This window comes from Cavia porcellus, unplaced genomic scaffold (genome assembly GCF_034190915.1).
Source record: "Cavia porcellus strain 051 isolate PalLab524CR breed Dunkin Hartley unplaced genomic scaffold, mCavPor4.1 scaffold_14, whole genome shotgun sequence".
Classification (NCBI taxonomy): Eukaryota; Metazoa; Chordata; class Mammalia; order Rodentia; family Caviidae; genus Cavia; species Cavia porcellus.
This window is the reverse complement of record NW_026947497.1, coordinates 2,497,299-2,511,952: the sequence shown is the minus strand read 5'-3', so window position 1 is coordinate 2,511,952 and position 14,654 is coordinate 2,497,299. Positions and strand designations below refer to the sequence as shown.

At 43.6% G+C, this 14,654-nt stretch overlaps 1 protein-coding gene and 1 long non-coding RNA gene across 4 annotated transcripts in view; both read left to right on the top strand.

Moving 5' to 3' along the window:
- The window catches only part of Ppp3ca (protein phosphatase 3 catalytic subunit alpha), a 238,270-nt gene that overhangs the window by 48,086 nt on the left and 175,530 nt on the right, over positions 1-14,654 (top strand). The gene's annotated exons all lie outside the window — the stretch shown is intronic.
- LOC134478646 (uncharacterized) overlaps positions 1-14,654 on the top strand; it is a 62,025-nt gene extending 47,371 nt beyond the window's left edge. The window contains exon 2 of the long non-coding RNA XR_010051387.1: positions 1-14,654. This exon is cut by the window's left edge and continues 42,909 nt beyond it. This is a non-coding gene — a long non-coding RNA (uncharacterized LOC134478646).

The following is a 14,654-nucleotide window of genomic DNA, read 5'->3' as shown; positions in this document are numbered from 1 at the left end:
CGGTAGGAGAGGGACCACTGTTCCTCCTGTCACTTCCCAATTCTGGGCAGCTGCCTCCTGGTTCTCAGGGCTTGCACTGCCCAAAGCACTCCCTCTGGAAGCTCATTTTAACAATGAGGCTGCATTTGAGTGGCTTCGTCAGTGGGGCACTGTGCACGTACAGAGTAACTGCAGAAGACTTTGGAACTTGTCGTAGCCGAGAAAATAGTACACTTTATATGTCCTCGCTCTCTCCTGGAGGAGACAGCACAGGCGAGAGATCAATGAGGCATCGGCTTCCTAGCTGTGGAAAGCCTACCCATGTGGTTAATGTGTGTGGCGTGTGCTTTCTCCCATTTCCTCCCTGGGGCTTGTCATTTTGGGACTAATACAGGCACAAAGACCCTAACCTGGCAAACCTGTCTCTGCTGTGTGAAGGCAAGCATTTCCACTAATTTAGAGGCTTTTTAAAATATAAAAGTAAAATTATGAAAGGAAGGGAAAAGTGAATCTGGGTTGGATGCTGATTTTTTTTTTTTTTTTTTTTTTTTTTGTATTGGGGATACAGAGGACCTTCACACTGAGCTACATCTCAGTCCTTTAAAATTTTTTTAAATTATGAGACAGGGTCTCACTAAGTAGCCAAGTTGGCAGCTGGGCTCAGCTTGCAGTCCTTCTACCTTAGTCTCCCAGGATCCTGGGGTTACAGTGCTGTGCCATGTGCAGTTTCATATTTTTATTACGTTTGATTAAGACCATGTGCGCTGTACCGTAAGTAAGAATTTCAGAAAGTTGTGGAAGTTTCCCCTCTTCTTATTCATAACTAACTTAATTTCATTAGAGAACTAAAATCAAACCAAAGTAACCCACATAGTGGCTTTCACTTAGATGGGGAGGGGCGATTATTTCTTCACTAGCCACCCGCCAGCTCTTTGAGAGCATTGCTGCAGAAGTCCTATAGCCCTGCACCTTCACATTCTCTCCTCACCCCTTAGCAGAAAGTCATGCTAAGGTTTTGCTGTCTCATAAGGAGAACCCTTCCTGAGCCCGCATTCCTGTCCCGCAGAGGCAGCCGTATGCCCCAGGAGTCCACACTCCTGTCCCCAGCTCCCCACCTGCCTTGGCCCCCAGCCTGGGCCCTCTCCACGGCAGGCATGCCTCCTCTACCTCCAGCCTGCTCTCTGGTCAGACCCAGGCCAGCGCTGGGCCTTGGCACCTGCCTTGGGCAGCATTCAGCCCATGGGTCGTTTCCCCCACTCCACCACCCTTCCCTCTGGTTCTTCGTTTTCTTTACCCCTGACTCTGAGGTCCTCTTGCCTTTCCTGATAGCCACCCCTGGGGAGCCTCATGCATCCCTGCCACTGTTCACGTGTTTATCTGCAGCATGTCTGTTCAGAGCGCTGGTCTTGAGTTCTCATGGAGTTGACACTTCCATTCTCTGGCTCTTCAGTCCACATTCCAAATTCTGCTTCCCCTTTGTCCTTCTGGTCAGTAGTCATGGTCTTTTTGATGATCATACAACCCGGACAGGTAGCTGCAGCCCAGGGTTGTGGCATCCATGTGCCTCTGGCTGGCTCCCCACTCTCAGCTTGCCCACATGCTCCTCACTTCCTTGCACTGTGTATCTTGACATGTCGTGTATCTGTCCATGGCCTATTTCCCCTTCCAAGAACGTGATCTAAAGGTGACAGCTTTTATCCACCGTGTCTTGGCTGTGACCTCAGGTCCACAGCAGTGCCTGTGGAAGCCCCATGAGCATGCCCTGGACTGAGCACTGCATGAATATGGTACCTTGAGGATGGTGCTTTTCACCTTGGTTGCAGGAACTGGAGCTGTGAAGGCACTTCATGCTGCCTCTCCTCGGAAGCCTGGCTTCTGATGACTGCCTTCTTTGGGAGAAACAGCAGGCTTTAGCTGCTCAAGGGAAATTTCCATTGTGTGCCTTTTCCTTTTGCAGCTGTCTCTGAGCAAATTGCTCATCCCTGCTTCTTCTTGGAATACTTTTCTCCTCCTCTGAACTGCACTTGGCTCTCCTAGACTCTTCCAGCTTGGCTTCTGTTCCCAGGCTCAGATCTGCTTCCTGACTGCACAGTGCTCACCCTTTTTATAGTAAAAAGCTCCTGGTGATGTCAGTGGCCCAGCTGGTTTCAATCAGGCTGCTCAGTGGAAGCTGGGAATGACTCCCAGTTAGCTCTTGCCCAGCCAGGCTCATTCTGACACCACAAACATCACACCTGCAGCAGCGCTAATCACTGGCAGTAACTGCCTGCAGGCTCAAGGAAGTGTTTCCCCCTCCTTGCTAGTGGGATTGGGAATGAGTGTGGGCCCAGTGTCAGGTGCTGGATGCTGCCGGTGGTGTCCACCAAAGCAGGTCTCTCCGCAGCTCTCTTGTGAGCACTCGAAGCTAATTTCCCACCTCAGACCTCTGCCTGCTCTGTTCCTCTGCTCCTGGACCATGGATATACGTGTGAGTGTAGGTACACGTATGCCTTGCCATCTATAAAATAAAGTGTGCGTGTGGCCAACCTTTCTTTGTTTTTGCAGATTAACTTGAATTCTAGGTGCTTAGTTTTTGTCATTAATTTTGAATCTTCTACAATTGCTATTTTGGCTTAGAACATGGAACAGATTTTTGTTAGTGAGGTGATTGGCTTGCAGTTCATTTGTAGGAGCGTTATTTATGTTACTAAGTCTGATGTAAGATGTTTTAATGATACCCTTTTGTTTTGAGGAAAAAAAGCATTCTTGGGAAACTGCTCAGTTTTCAGAAACCAGACCAGTCAAATGTAGTTCTGTTGGAATATGGTTCATGTGGGAAGCCATGGCTACAGGGTTAGAACCCTCACAGCTTCCATGGTCACAGTGCAAAGTGAGCTTGGTGTCCCCAGGGGGGTGTTGGAGGCATGGCGGACGGTGCTGCTGTCCAGCACTACTTTCTGAGTTACTGTCTAATGCAGGATGCTTTGAAGACGAAAATACAACAGTCATAAACTAGGACTGGCATGCCAACCCTGGATGCTGTTGCAGTGCCCGACAGAATTCCAGGGAGGTCTGTGTGTGTTGGGGTCCGAGGATTTCTGTGAATACAGAGAAGCTCATATTACTTGCACAGCATGCAGAATTCAGAGTGGAAGATTTAGAGCCCAGGTTTGAAGGAAGAAGTCTGTTTCCAAATCACAGAGGGCAGGCGGTGGTGGGGGCACGGGGTCTTATTTAGGGGCAGAGAGAGGCAGCGTGTGGAATAATAAGATAGTAGCAGAGATCTGATTAGTGGTAAGAGATGATAAACAAATTATCTTTTAAAAATTTTATTTACATATACAAATTTAGAGGTACAGTGTGACAATTCAGTGCACATATATGTAAGGATAACATCAGGGCAATTAAAATGATCATTAGATAAAATGCATTAAAAACATGTTCCTCTTTTGATGAGCTTACACATTGTAAAAATTATATAATATTAAGTAAGTACAATGTTAACTATGTTCCAAAATACTGAATTTTAAAATCATCATTAAAATAACTATTCTTCATTTTTTTTAAGCAATGGCTTTTAGTTAGTGTTCTTTTGTTGTGTGTGTATGTTTGCTGCTATAACGAGGAAGTAAGTCCGTCTCCATATAAAACAAGTAGAATTTTATACATTGGCTGGTTTAGCTTTGTCTTTGGGGAGGATACCTGGATTTCTATAGGGTTTAAGAAAAATCAAGATGATCTGAGGAAGATTAGGAAAAGGACTTGCATGCCTGTGGTACAAAGAGTGTTTTAGTTTAATGGGTCCTTGCTTTGGTTTCCCTGGAAATCTGTGTTTAGGGAGAACTTTGTCAGACACTGATGCAGACAGGATTCTGAACCTTTTAAATCACCAACAGGCAGAAACAAGAGACAGCCTGGCTGTGCCAGCGTCTTCCACTGTGGACACTTTAAATAGTGTTTCCTTGGCTTGGCCCAGAGGGAACCAGCGTACTCACCAATCCATTGAATGTTGGGTGAGCATATTTGTAAGGTTGTGTGTGTCTCCCTGTAGAAATGCTGCCTCTTCTTTGTCTTTTGGTCTACCAGGAATTGTATGTGTGTGTGAACTGAGTGTGTACCCACTATTCCAGGTAATTGACAGGTCCTTGAGGAGAGAGAACACTTAGAAATTCTAGCTTGCCAAGTTATCCGAATGTTAACTAAATGCAAAAGAAGCGTTTTCTCAAATTAGAAAAAATTTAACAATAAACTGTGCTTAATATTTGCCCAAATGAACTGGAAACTTTAGATCTATACAAAACCCTGCACATGAATGTTTATAGGGGCTTTATTTATAATTACCAAAGTTTAGATACAGCTAAGGTGTCCTTCAGTAAGTGACTGGAAGAACAAATCAGTGTATCTGTATGACGGAATATTAACCCAGTGAGCCATCAAGCCATGCAAAGTGGCAGAGAAAATTTAGCTGCCTAATGCTGGTGAAGGAAACAGACCTGAAGCGCTTATTACCTAGTCTGTGACTCCAACTGTGTGATGGCCTGGAGAAGGTTTTCTGCAAAGATAGGTGGTGTAGGATCTGTAGGGTGGGAAGGGTGGCTGGGCAGGCGTGGGGAGCTGAGAGCTTGGGAATGGGTCGGTGGGGCACACTGGCTCCTAGAATGGCAGAACTGCTACGCACGGTACTCCCTGTTGTGGTGAGCAGATGTCTGTTCGCACCGGATGAAAGCTGTGGAATGCACAGCACAAATACAGACTCAGGACTTCAGCTAGTAGTATTGCAGCAGCATCGCATATATATTTAAAATTCCTCAAGCGCAAACCCTATTTCCTGATAGGCAGTCGATATATGATAAATATTGGCACCTGGTGAAAATGTATGTCATAGTACTTTGTAAACAATAAACTCAGACAAACAAGGAGAAACTAATAAGTAAAACTGATATATAAAAAATGTATGATAATGCTGATAAAATTCAATGGAAAGGTTTAGAAAACATAAGGGAAATTTGAAATAAAGACTGAAACTTTTTTTTCAAAGGTTAATCTCAGAAAAAAGATTAGTATTGTCCCCATTTAATGAAATTTGATACCTGCATGTAGGCTGTGTGGGTTAGCAGTACCTCTGCACTCAGCTGTGCTCCCTTGTCCTTGCAGGGGTCCTGGAGGTTTCAGGGCATGCCCTGCTGAGGGGCCTCAGCTGGAGGTGTTGTCCCCTCGCGGTTAACACGGCCATTTCTCCTAACTTCAGTACCAGGTTGTTAAGATACAACATGATCTCCCTTTCTAACATGACTGGTGAAGAATATGGAAAGACAAAGGAAACAGAATGTGGATTTTCATTTGCAGAGTATTTTATAATTTTGAATGTTTGATCAAAATAACTTAGTTTTCTAATTTCTAGGTTATGTTTTAGAATGTTAGTTCTTTAGTTTTACTTTCTAAAATACTAAGTGCAAACATACTGAAATTGGTTTGCTGCTTTTCTCCTGTAAGTTTCAAGTGTTTTTTATTTATTTTATTTTATTTTATTTTTTCTTTTTTTTTTTGAGATAGAGTCTCGATGTAGTACAGGATGGCCTTATGTCGCCCAGGCTGGCCTCAAACTCATGACCATCCTCCTGCTTCAGCCTCTTGTGTGCTAGGATTACAGGTGTGCACCGCCATGCCCAACTCAGGTGGAAATAATAGGAGAAACTGATGTCTAATGATTTCTGGGATCACCCACCTGCTTCTTCAGGATTGACTCAAGGCACAGACTGTCCCCAAAAAGAAAAGTGCTGGAGAGGTCAGAAAGGTGTCCTGAGGAAAGTGACCAAGGCAAGCTGTGAGGGACAGTAGCAGAGGAGCAGATCAGACAGAAGCCTGGAGCCCTGAGCTGTTATTAACCTTTGGAGCCCAGTCCCTGAGCAGGACTGCTGGAAGTGTGAGCATTCAAATACCCATGGTTAGGGAGTAAATGAGATATTAACTACCTTGTATAAATCATCCCATTGCCTAAAATGACTTGGCTTATACTAAAGTACCTGATAGGTTTGTAATACTCTTAAGTGGAACTTTGTGTTAGCTTGATTATTGGAATTTTATAAATGAGTAATACAGACGAGGTTTGTAGGAAGGACTTGTTTGCTGGCCTGCTTTCTGTTTTGAGGTGCTGGGCAGAGGCAGGGACCTCCTGTGCTAGGTTAATTCACTCACACTGAGCAGGACTTGTGGTCTGTGGGCAGCCACACCTCTTCCCAAAGTAAGTGCATCATATACTCTTTTTATAGAATGCATGGCTTTTTTGTCACTGTGTAATACACTGAAGGAAAGATTGAAAGAAAAAAGTAGGGGGTACACTGTATGTATAAAATTCATTCTGGAATAAGAAGTTGGGAAATCCGAATATAAAGCTCTTTAGTATTCTTTATGGAGAATCTTTTTCCCTAGATTGCTAAGCAATTTGATAAACATTTGATCTGGTTAGTTGCAGTGTAATAACTGAAGGTTCATTAATTTAGGAAATGATGGAGTAATGACTGCAACGTCCTTTGATACTGATTGACTCCAGCCTGGAAAGCAAGTGGAGACCCAAACGCATTTTTCCACCTTCTCCATTTCCTTTCCTGTGCACTGCACAGTTTATTTTATTTTTGGTTTTGCAGTGTAATTTAAAGAGTTACTCTGAAAGTTTTTGTCAGTTTTTTTGGGAGGGATATTGAATTTGTTTACATGAAAATTAGTTTCAGTAGTCAGAGCCGGTCAATAGCCAGTGCTATTGATTCTTGGACCCACTTACTGTCTTGTGCTTTCATTTTAGTCTAGAACGTTGACCATGTTGTTCTCAGATCACTTCAGCCATTCTTCTGAAAGAATTCTTCCATGCCACTTCATTCTGATCTGAGGGATATCTTACATACTGAAGCTTATTTTGAAAAGAGGCTAAATAAAAGTACTTACATTGGTGTTGGGCATCTTCAGTGTGAGCTGTCTTAATAAAAAAATAACTGATTTAATTGTGTTTCCCTGTTTACAGAGGCTGAGTGAAAACGTGGCCTTTCAGTCAGTGGTAATAGAAACCCTTATGCAGGTGTTGGGAAGTGACAGAAAGTGACGTGTAATACCAATTCGTGTTTTGAAACCTTAAAATACACTATGATTAAATGTATCGAGGATCAGTTGGATGATCACAGTGCAAACCTGTGAAATGCATCTACTTTGAACATGGCTGATTTTGAGTTCCAAGTCTTCCTCCTGGGTCCTGCAGGCTGGAGGACCTGGACCTCTGCAGCACGCTGAGCCTCACCTCTGCCTGTCTGATTCTGTGGGCGACTCCTCCGGCTCCGGAGCATGGCTTAGTGTGTCTGGCCCTTTCGCTTTCAGCCTTGCCCTGAGGAAATGATGAAAAGCACTTGGGTTACCAGGTGTGCTTTTTCTATAAACAAAGTAGATGTGCTGTCATTTAACAGATGTGCTGCGGTCCACACAGGAAGTGGAGCTTTGTGTAACAAACATTTACCTGTTCCTTACTCCTTGCCAGGTCCCACTTCAAGATTTCACAACAGATGAACATAACCTTATGAGGCGCGCTAGGATGCAAGTTACACGAGGGAGAAACTGAGGCACAGAGAAGCAGCTATGGGACTTGGGGTTGGGTTCCAGCTTGTCAGAATGGGCAGGGGTGGCTTCGTGAACCTCAGAGATGCTCGGCAGTTGCGGTGAAGACACTCCTCTGGGATGAGTTTCCATTTGGTGACTAGATCTGTGAGCTTGATGCGGTCAGCTTATCCTGTAATTGATCCTACAGGGGTGTGTGTATGTGTACTTTTGTGGAACGGGGGGTTGAACCAAGGGTCTTTGCACTGAGTCCCCACCCACTTTTGTTTTGGAAGGGGTCGTCCAGATGGCGCCCTTGTGCCCCACATCTGTGGATTACATCCCTGGAAGTTGTCCAGGCTTTGAGTGTTAGCAGATTTTGATTCAAAATGTGACTGCCATTTAGTTACCATTTTTTTTTAATGACTTACAGTTCTCCGTAATGTCTTTAAATATAAGATGGTGCCCAGTACTTTATAAGATAGGCATGGGATTGTATAACTACATGTGTGACAGACCAAGTAGGTGGAAGCTATTCAGTAATGGGTGGTGCACAGTGTTAAGTACATAATTACATAATTGCCAGAACTAGAAATCCTATAACGGAGGAGATGCACTTGAAAGCCAGTATCAGAGTCATCCTGTTCACATGTAGGGATGGTTAGTGAAGGACCCATCTACAGAATAGCTGAAAGATGTCAGTTAAACTGCAGGCGTGTGAGATGGGGTGTCAGGGAATCCTTTTTTAAGCAAATCAGGCCTAATTAGTACAAAGGAAAGTCACATTGTTCCCAGTTATTAATAATTATCCTATTATAATTATTAAGAATGGCTAAAATAATGTATTATAATTTTTTTAAAAGATAAGTTGTGTCAGTGACGTTTCTTTGCACTTTGCTTGTGTTTGTGTGTGCATGTGTTTAACTCATCTCGTGTCTTTGGCCCTAGTTTGTGGGTTGGCTGCATCTCTGGCCACGGGGAAGGGACGGCTCTTCCTTTGGAGCAAGAAGCTGTCCACTTCTTGTGGTGCTGGCTCATGTAGCAAGAGGAAAACAAGTGGGTCTGGGCCTTGAGTGCCTACAAGTCATAGAAGCATGTCTTACCGTAGAATGTGAACTTTCCTGTGAGTCTGCAGTGTAAGTGATAGGCTGCTGGGTTAGAAAGGCACCTGGGTCTTCCTCCCATTCTTCTAAGTCTAGGGCCAGGTGAGGGTGCACTTCTGTTGTCTTCCGTTCACAAGTGGTTGAGTTCAGCATTGCTGTGTTTCCCTTCAGACTTGCAGCTGGTCAGTCCAGGACACTTGTAGCTGAAGTTGGTATTGTGTTGTTTCTCTTCCTGTGGTCCTAGTGCTCCAGCGTCAGAGGAAAAACCGAGAAGTCGGAATCTCCCGGGTTGCTGAGGGCCTGCTGGCCCCTGGGTGCCACCATGAGTAACCTTTTAGTAAGGTTTTAGTAAGGGTGGTAAATTAGGGTGTCGTCCCTGAGACTTGGCTGAATTTTCCTTCTGTTCTTAGATCCCTCTGTTAAGAGCCAATTGCATGTGACCATTTTTGTATAAAAGGAGTGATATGTTTTGCCCTTTGCTTTGAAAACAGTAATGAGAATTTGAAAAATTTTCTCTGTATGTATTTTAACCCAAGCTAGTAAGTATGTTGTGAAAGAGCAAATTACTCATTTCAACCAAAAATGTGAAAATATTAAAAATCCTCTTATGTAAGTCAACAATATAATGGTATGTATTTTAATAGTAGAATAAATACCAGCATATAAACTAAAGTATAAATCCCTATACCCTGAAAATCTCATCTTGGGTTCAATATATTTAACATTTTAAGTAATTTTGTCAGTCTGAAATTCATTTTTGGTAGTATCAAAAATAAATTCCTTTTTTTTCAGAGATAATATAAGTTAATATCAAGTTCCAAGACAGAAATTAGCTGAAAAAAATTACATTTTACATATGTTGTTTTCTTTTAGAATCATATTGACAGATAAACAGTTGTAGTCTAATAAAATACTATCAGTACTCAAAACACACTCCCAAATAATTTTATTTAGTAATGAAGATTTATATAATATATACAGCTGAGATTTTAAAAATTGGGTTTACTTTCTAATCCATGAAAACTCGTGGAGCTGGGTAGATTTGAAATGTCTACCTGAGTAAAACTGCGGCACCCTTCCTTGTTAGACAGGCAGGTTTGTGTGAGAGTGCAGCGGCGTTCTGTGGCCGGCCGAGGGTCCTTCCTCTTCCATGCTCTGGGAAGACACAGTAGCACCGCCGTGGCCGCTGGAGATAGCTCGGTGCTTCTCTAGCCTGTTGGTCGCCTGGACCTTGGTGGCAGCTGAAGTTTTCACATCTATAAATGGGGTGATAATTGTAATTTTTTTTTGTAAGATCGCATTGAAGGTTAGATGGGAATTTCTGTAGAGGTAATCACAATGCTTATGGCCATTTTAGGACTTTATTAATACATATCGTAAATTAGAGTAGTAATTTTTTTCTGTGGAGGATAGTGATTTATGATTATTTGTAAGTGTATTGTCGATTATGTGTGTTTCTTACTGTTGGATATTAGCATTCTGTGTTCAAGACAGCACTTTCTCACTGCTTGGAAACCTGTAACCTGCAGGAACCGTCAGAAACCTTGTACTTAGCATGGTGCTGCACGTGGAAACCCTGGATGATTAGGATGAGAAGGGCCTGGTGTCTGAAAGTGTCCTCCAGTTTCTCCCTAGGGGAATTTTCTCCTATTGTTTTTTACTCATTGTTATGTTAGGAAATGTTGTGGTCCTACCATCCTCCCCCTGAGAATCAGAACACCTTTGTTTGTGATCATTATTTTTGTTGTACACATGTAGTGATTTTCTGCTATTTTCTCATTAAAACCTAGGTTATAAGTTGTTTTCTGTAGCGATGTGAATAGTGATAGGAACTACCCCAGCCTCATAGCACTTTAGTGTTTGAGGAGGTGGTAAACTCACTAATGCTTATGGGATGTTTCCTGTGTGTCAGGCCCCACCTTAACTGCTTTGATATTTATTAACCTAGTTAGGGTACCTTAGATTTAGTCCTCCTCTTTTTAATATCTGCCAGACACTGTGTTAAAAATTGGGGGGAAATAAAAAAAGAAACTTCAATTCTTACTCTCAAGATGTATAAAGGTGGAAATTGAAAACATATAAAGGGATTAGAGTGACAGTTACCTTTGTAGTCACCTTTGAGAGAACACTGTCTGAGCCCACCCCTGCGCGCTCGGCACAGTCTGACTTCACTGCCTCCTTGGGTTCCCTCACTGTGCCTTCTCTCCTTATCCCTGGGGTCTGAGCTGGAGTCCCCTGACCAGTGTCACTGTGGGCTCCTTTTCATTTTCAGGTCCTTGGTGGTCACATGGCCAGGACTGTGTTTGAACTGAATAACATCATTTAAAGTACATTTAGTTTATAGCTGTGCTTACTGTTTATAGTTACAGTGGCACAGTGACATCATGAAAGCAGGGATAAGTGTGACTATCACTTTCCTTGTTATTCTGCAGAGGTGCTGGGCATTTGGACAGTGCAGGGAAGAAGTAAGCTTATGGGCACTGGTGGGTGAGGAGTGGGCAGTGGAGTTAGTGGGCAGGGGCAGGGCATCAGACAAGGCTGCACTGGTTAGCTGTAACTCCCACACGCCTGTCGAGAGGGGTGCAGTTGCTTGGCTTTGTCTTCATCTGTACGAGGTGTCTACAGGCAGTGCAGCTGCAGGTGCCGATTGGATCTGCTTCCCACGATGGATGCTGCAGACGCACGTTAGAAAGCGTAGTGGACCCCTGAGCAGCGGCTGGGGGTGTCGCTCAGTAGAACACTCGTCAGCGCTCTTTCCTCTTTGCTTCACTTGCGTCGCATGCAGCACGTTTAGGCTTTCTTCAGTTTGGCACCGGTGACCACAGCACCATCAGACGGTTCCCTGTGAGTACAGACTTACAGCTCTTCGAATGGGATGCCTCTGGTTTGAGGCAGTGCTGTATCTATCATTTTTCGTGTCTGGTTTTTTAGTTGGTTTATCATTTGGCTTTGGAATTTAGCCATTTGTATGTTTGAGGCATTGTCTCTTTCAAAATATTGACACAGAGAGAGGCAAATGAACAAAAACTCTGTTGACACTGATCCAAGTGATTCGCCTCCAGCTTCTACACTCTGGGTTCCTGTCCCTCACAGGGCCGCTGTTTGTTCATGGCCTGCATGTGCGAGAAGGATCTGACTGTCCTTCACAGTGCGGCTGGAACTGACAGGGACACCTCCCGATTATTCCCTGGAGTATCTTGAAAGAGCAGATGATAACACATTGCTGTGTGTGCATAATGCATCACAGCCCACAAGAAAATACCAGTTCAGTGGAGTCCTAACTATGGGAAACATGTATGTTGGTTCGTTTTGTAAATTGTCCTTTTACAATCAAGTATGTTGGAAATGAAGGCCACCTCCAGCTCAGACAGAATTGTTAGTGAATTGCCAGTTGGAAAGGTCAGGAGAGTACATGGGACCTGCCCTTGCCATCCACCCCTGCAGGATCTGCTCATTGCCTGCGTGTTGCCGGGACCTTGGGTGGCTCCTGTCCCTTTCCCTCAGCGGTCACCTGGGCACTGTCCTCTCTGGCTTCTGTGGTATGTGGCCCCTGGCTGCTGGCCTAAGGCCTGGGCAGGTGGACCCAGCACTGAAGCGGACATGCGGCATCAGCACCAGGGCCTGGGTTCTCTGTGTGCTGCTGTACTGTGCATTTCTGTACGTTCTGTGATGATTGCCTGCTGCTTTCCAAAACTAGTTCACAAAGAGCATTTGTGATCAGATTGGTATTTCTTCCTTCAGGTGCCTCAGTGGTCATTTCAGTTTTTACATTAATGGTTAGTAAAGAAAGTTCCTTTTCAAACTAAAAATTTTAACAATTCAGAAGCAATAGTGAACTACAGTAGTTTCTCATTTATTATCAAGTGCTGATTCATTACAAAAAAAGATATAGAGAGAAACAGTCCCTCTTTTGAGAAACTTCATTGTAGAGCCACAAAGATATGGAGAGGATTTAAGCTTTATTTGACATATGATGAGAGTGAAGTCATTTCTGTGAAGGTGTATTTTTCTCCTTGTTGAGATGTTTATGTATAAGGGCACATACGTAGTCAGTGCTTACTAGAGACACAGTTAATGTGAGATGTACAAACCTATAAGAACTTGCCAGATTAGTGTACAGTGGCCTCCCGCAGAGTCAGGTGTGGAAGAATACAAGAGGTCTGTCTGCGGCGAGCTGAAGATTCGAAAGATCCAGTTGAAGGTCTGGAGCTCAGTGCAGTGTCCCGTGCAAGTCCTACCAGGAGGCTGAAGGGTCTGCATCAGAAGCCAGGAGACGATGTCCAGGTGAGAGGAAGATTGGAGCTCCTCCGAAAAAGCTGAAGCCCGCCTTCCTTCTTCATTTCTCTTTTCTCCTTCATTTCCCCGTCAAGCAGCAAACCTTTCTAGGGTGAATCCTCAGCCACGTCTAGAACTATGCTGATCTAGTTTAGTCTGGAGTTTCCTACTTAATTGACACGGTTAACTATCCCAGCACAATTGCCAATTCCTGTGAGTACCAGTGTGGTAAAACAGTCTGTGTGAAGACAGTGTTGGATGGAGATGGCGCCCGTAGCTTTTGTCTGTTGCTTAAGAACTTTTGTGCCCACCTAACTGACCTGACCTTTTAATTTGGTAAAGTGTGGAGAAGACAGTTTTCATAATATTCCTGGATTTCTGATTGACTTGCACAAAACTTGTGTGGTAGTGGATATAAATATAAAATGAAGTTGATGTGGGGTAGATGATAATGTGATCAAATGGATTTTTTTCCTGTTTGAAGAAAGAAGCTGACATTTTATGAATGAATTCTGGCAGAGAGGCTTGTGGTGATGAGCAGGGGGCCCTGTGGTTTGTATGTATGAGATCTCTGTAGGTGTTTTGCCATTAATGATAGCAAAAATAAAAATCTGGAAATCTCTGATTGATAGTGAAGTAAAAATGTAGATAATGGAAAAGAACCCAGGATTTTAAGAAGTTCCCTTCCTCGTCAGTGAGAAACACATCTTCTCTGTCATTCTCCAAAGCCCCTGCCATATTACCCTCTATGAAAGTATTTAGGGATGTCTTGTTACTGTTGATTGTATGAGTTGTAGCCATTATATGCAGTAGCAGACACAGAATGACACTGATTCCTGAGTCTCACTCTTGGAAATGCTGAATTAACTGCCCTGGGGTGGGGCTGAGGCATGTGCTTAGTGTGGGCTCTTAAGAGATTGTGATGTTCACCCAGGGGGAAGGCACACTGGGCGATTTTCATGCATTTTCCTGTTGAAGGTTTTCTGATGTGGAAGAAAGATCACATATTCCCACATCCTATGCCATGGCTATTGCTGCCTTGTTGCCTATGTTTGCTCTGGGTGTTTTCTTGACAAGAGTGACTAACATGAAAATATCCCTCAGAATATGGAATTAAGTCCACACACACAAACACACACACATGGTTATGGTTCGTCCTGCACCATTAAGTGAATTAAGTTGGTCTACTGAGGATGAGGTGGTGCTTTCTCAGCCCTGTCTCCTCTGTGGGTTCATTGTTTTGCACTCCCTTCCTTTGGGTTCCTCTGAGCCCTACTGTGTGTGGATAGAGTCAAGCTTAGGCATAACTGTTAGTGACCAAGATGTTTTCTTCTCAGCGAAGTTTCTGGCCCACAAACTGGGAGTAGCTAGTCAGGTGCATAGTTATGGTTAGCATCAGCCTGATTTGCAGTTTTCTAATTTTTACTAAAAGTCACTTGAGCATTGCAGAGCATGCTATAATCTCAGGAAACAAAGTAAAACCAAGTGAATCAGGCAACACTGCACTGTGGCTCGGGTGTGAGGAGGCTCCTAGCCTCCTCTGGAGCACAGTGCTTACCTGCCATTGTCTCCTTTTCCTCTTTGTAGAATGAGAAGGTTAAATTAAGCAATGATTAAGGTTCTCCTAGGCCTGACAGTCTGAAGTGCTACTTTATTATTAGTTTAAGAAGATATAGCATCTACCTGTTGCTTAGTACTATTTCCCTCACATAAAAGAAAATCTAGCTAAAAGCCAAATAAAAA